General features: G+C 34.5%; 1 pseudogene; it reads left to right on the forward strand.

Annotated features, from left to right (window-relative positions):
* The first annotated feature begins 3,061 nt into the window (after positions 1-3,061).
* LOC132947775 (craniofacial development protein 2-like) lies at positions 3,062-4,318 on the forward strand (annotated as a pseudogene).
* Positions 4,319-5,448: the final 1,130 nt, after the last annotated feature.

Here is a 5,448-nt window from a genome sequence, read left to right on the forward strand (position 1 = left end):
ACGCATCTTTGCTCATAGCTAATGCAAACCATCTATCGACAAGGTACTCATGAGAGATAATCGGAGAAGTAAATCACCCGACGCAACGCCTTAAGCATATAGGAGCTAGCATCGGCCTTCTGTGATTCTCATCTCACGCACTTCAGCGAGACGTTCGTCAGAGACACCGTGATTGGATCTCGTGTCACCGGTTGATTCACTTTATCAACCGTAAATGGGACGATTAGCTCGATGTTAGCAAACTTCTTAGTCAGTATCCATCTGCGGCGACGTGGACGCCCCGGCCTTCGGCAAGCGCCGCGGTCTGTCAACCCCGCGACGCCCAGCGAAACACACATGCCTCACCTCCTTGGCTGTGGTTTCGCTAGATAGTATACTAGGTATATACATACAACAGGATGAACATGAATCCGAATTTAAAACTTTAAAAAATATAAATAATAACATAGGACATGGTTCATCATGCCTCATTGTATTTTTCCCGTCTTACCCTAAATAGTAATATTTTAATTTAATGTATTTATTATTCTTAAAATAAGGATAAACTCTACCAAAATAGTATTGATCGAAACCTAACAAGAATAGCAATTAAAAGTTATACAAGAGTAATTTAGAATAAACAATTATTTAATTACTTATTCATTATTTGATGTACCCAAGATATTACATTGCATATTGCCGTTAAATTCAAAGAGCTCATGCACCTTATCACTTGAATTATATGTTAATATCAAATAATACAATTATAGTGTACCAAAATACTACATTTTTTTGTTTCAACATTTTTTCTGATGTACAATCCGTGTCCTATTTTACCTATAGTCCTCGTTCAATCCAGGTTTCCAGTAGCATTATAAGTATGAATTCGTCAACTGTTCAGTTAGGGAGCTTGTCACCGAATATTGTATTCAACTTTTATTATTTATTTATTTATTTATTTATTTATTTATTTATTTATTTATTTATTTATTAATTAATTCACGGAATAAAAACATACATAACAATAATTCAGTAAAATAAGATAGCTAACATATACAAGGAGTGATGGCCTAAAAAATACAGCAGAATTACAGGCACAGTAAATATAAACTAAAATAATTAGGACACAAGTAAAATTACATACAACAAATGTACAAAAATAACAGAATATTAAGGTAAACTGAGAAAGGAGGGGTCCTCGTTAGCCAACCGCATCATGCGGTCAATTGGTTTGTTTTTACCGTAATTGGTACAGTGGAGAGGTACAGCAAAAGGAACTCGAGACCTTGTGGCCCGATGAGGAACTTTAAAGTTTACTTGGACGAGCAGTAAAGGGGCGTTTAAGGAACCATCGATTAATTTTTTTAAAAAGGCCAGATTAGCTTTAACGCGCCTATCTGCTAAAGATGTAAGGCCAAGTGCGCGCAATACTGGAGTATAGTCATGAGGAGGATGGACAATTTTTAGCATGTAAGCTGCAGACGACAGAAAGTGCCTTTTTACTCGCTCTAAGTGGCAAGAATCAGTTACCACAAACGGGTCCCAGAGCACAGACGCATACTCTAGCATGCTTCGGACTAAAGAGCAGTAGACAGTCTTGAGAGATACAGACAGCTATTTACTACCTATTCGCCTTTAAAACATGTTGATTGTTGACTATGTAGTGTCTATGGGTACATAAACTATACAAATAAACCAATATGTTTATTTTGTTATCGAAAGTTATATTTTTTGTCCCAACGATTGAAGAACGATGTCTGGCGTCGCTCTCAGATGGGTATCTACTTGGCATTTTAAAACGAACCCTTGATTTTTCACAAAATTGAAATATATTAATAATTAAAATATTTTTTACATTCTTGACCTATTATTAATAATATATTCGTGAATTGCATTAATAGTTAAAATATTTTTCACAAAATTGAATTGCAAAATGTTTTGAAAAGAAATTGAATATCTTAATTAAAAAATGTTCGATATTTAACGCGTCATTAAAATTCAAAAACCTTTGAAACGATTTTACACTATGATACTATGAGGGGGGCTTATAAAGAATTAAAATTAAAAATGTTTATTGAAAAAATTAACATTCTAACATAAATAGCAACTGAGTTATACTTAAATGAAAAATATGAAATGGAGGGTAAACTTTTAATATGTAGTGTAGATAAGCATATAAAACATATCTGTGCTGTTCCGACTCGATAATATCAAATATTAAATGAAATATAGGACTTATATTATTTAACACGGTCAAATTATACGACCGTGTTATTAATAATAATTTAAATCGAAAAAAATATGGAAAAAAAAACGCAAAAAATCTGCAAAATCATTCCCAGCTTTACAGATACCCGTTATGAAAAAAGGAGGCCGGAACTCTTTTACAGATATTTGCAAAGCTATCATGGGACAGTGAAATTACTCAAGTGCTTTATTCGGTCGGTCAACTACAGTTTTTCAGTTGAATTGCATAGGTGGGCGCCACACCTATGCAATTTACCGTAAACGTCTTCAATGCCTGAGGAAATTATTAGGTGAATATGCAACGCTACACATTCCCCACCAGTTTCAATCCGACTAAGAACACTTTTAAATCAAACGCGTTAACCCACCGAGCTACAGCACTTGGGTATGTATAATGAGGGAATTGAAACACTAAATAATTCGATAAAAAAACATCATAATATAAATTATACATATATATTATGATAAGATCTTCAATACCAGATGTTAAAAAATAATCAGTCTAGCTACATTTTATTATTATTATTATTATTCGAATCATGTAATTCCTCTTTTATTGACTTATATAGTTCGTTTAGTGAATTTTTTTTAAATAGAGTTTTATTAAAATTTAAAATATTGTCGATACAACAATTATGCATTAAATGGCTTATGTTTTTTGTAATTATCATAATTAAATATATATAGCCCTACTCTGACCTTAATTGGTTGGAGTAGACTGGTCCTCCAGGTTGGGGGTTTAGCGCTGGGCTAACAACCCTGCCTTAGAAAAAAAATATTGTTCAGGAACTAACAACAAACTTGCCTCGGAACCGTGGAGCTTTGGAAAAAAAGAATGGAAAATGGAAAAAATGGATTATCTTTTGGAACATGGAACGTTCGCACACTTTTTAAACCTGGAACAGTACAAAGCTTATTTGAGGAGATAGAAAAATATAAACTAGGAGTGATAGCCCTACAAGAGATAAGGTGGGATGGTAATGGAACGATAGAGATTCAGGATACAACGATTTTCTACGGCGAATGTAATAAACATCGTCAATTTGGAACGGGCTTCGCAATACATAAAAACTTAGTACCTTCAGTAAGAGAATTCAAAAGCATTAATCCAAGAATATCAGTATTGACAATAGAAGCACTATATTTCAACATCTCATTCGTGAATGGGCATGCACCCACGGAAGAAAAACCGCAAGAGGAGAAGGATGAGTTCTATGATAACCTGGAGCACTCACTAAACGAAATTCCACGAAATAGAATTAGAATAGTTTTAGGGGACTTCAATGCCAAACTAGGGAAGGAGATCATATTTCGGTCAACAGTTGGTATCCATAGCCTTTACGATGTAACTAATGAGAATGGATTCAGGCTTATAGATTTTACAAGTGGTGGAGGGCTTATTGTAAAGAGTACGATGTTCCCGCATAAAGATAAGGGTACATGGAAGGCACCAAATGGTAGATATGTCAGTCAGATAGACCATGTTCTGATAAATACTAGGTTCAAAAATTGTATACATGATATTAAAACCGTAAGAGGTGCCGACTGTGACTCAGACCATTATCTAGTTAAGGAAAGCTGAAAGTCAAACTCAAGAAACTAGTACATAGTAAAGGAACGTTAGTGGATAGAATTGATGTGAATAAGTTAAAGAACACCAATATATGTGAATTTTTCAAGCAACAATTACATGAAACAATGAACAGCTTAAGCTTAAACATAAATCAAGAAGAGACAATTGATACCAAATGGAAAATGTTAAAGGATACTATAAAAACGGTTACAGACATGGTAATAGGAAAACAAAAGAGAACAAGGAAACCGTGGTTCAACAACTCCTGTAGGGAAGCATTTAATAGAAGAAAAGAAGCCAGGACTCAATTGCTCAACGATCCTATTAATAAAGAGAAAGCTATGGTATACAAAGAACGCCAAAAAGAAGCTAGTAATATATTTAGATATGAAAAACGGAAATATACAAAAGATGTACTAGAAGAAGCCGAGATTGATCATAGAGGAAATAAGACTAGACAACTATACCAGAAGATAAATTCAATTAGAGGAAAATACAAAAAACATAATAAGTTCCTAAAAAATGACGATGGTTCCCTAGTAACAGAACAGGACAAAATACTTGAAAAATGGAAACACTATTTTGGACGACTACTTAACTGTGAAAACCCAGTGGAAACATTTGCATGGATGCCAACGGAACCTTATGACACTGAATGCCCGCCTCCAAGCAGAGATGAAATATTACAACAACTCAACAGGCTAAAAAACTATAAGACTCCTGGGGAGGACGGAATCCAAGGAGAAGTGCTAAAAAACCTAGATGAATCAACGATAAATAAAATACATAGTATTATAGAGAGCGTTTGGCATGAAGAAAGACTTCCTAAAGACTGGGGCACCGCATTAATCTGCCCTATTTATAAAAAAAATGATCCATAAGAGTATAGTAATTATAGGGGTATAGCATTACTAGATACAACGTACAAAGTTCTAGCATATTGTATACTGGATAGAGTAAGACCTATAGCAGAGAATTTACTAGGTGACTACCAGGGAGGATTTAGGCCCAATAGATCCACAACAGATCAGATTTTCGTTATAAGACAGATCCTCAAAAAAAGCTGAGAATATAACAAGGATGTACACATATTGTTTGTGGACTTTAAAAAAGCTAATGATTCTATTCATAGGGAAAGCCTAGTAAATATACTCAAAGAATTCAGATTTCCAAGTAAAATCGTAAACCTCATTGGAGCTACCATCAGCCAGACAGATATAAAAGTCAAGATAGCAAACACAATATCACAACCCGTGGGAGTGACAACAGGTCTCCGACAAGGCGATGCACTATCTCCAGTGCTGTTTAACTTGGTACTGGAAAAAATAGTTTGAGAAATGAACATCTCGGAAGGAATTGAACTAGGTCAGGTAAAAATAGGGCTCATAGGATACGCAGACGATATTGCTCTCTTAGGAGATAATATTGAGGTGATAAAAAGTCTGGGAAAGAAACTTATAAAGACCGCGGAGAAAGTAGGCTTAACTATTAATGATGATAAGACAGAATATTTGGTTGTCAGTCGAAGTAACAGAAATTATAGACTAGAACAACATATTGAGCTAGAAGGACATAAATTTAAGAAAGTATTACAATTCAAATATCTAGGATCGATTATCACCCAAGATAATGAACTTAAGACAGAGGTG

This window comes from Metopolophium dirhodum, chromosome 6 (genome assembly GCF_019925205.1).
Source record: "Metopolophium dirhodum isolate CAU chromosome 6, ASM1992520v1, whole genome shotgun sequence".
Lineage (NCBI taxonomy): Eukaryota > Metazoa > Arthropoda > Insecta > Hemiptera > Aphididae > Metopolophium > Metopolophium dirhodum.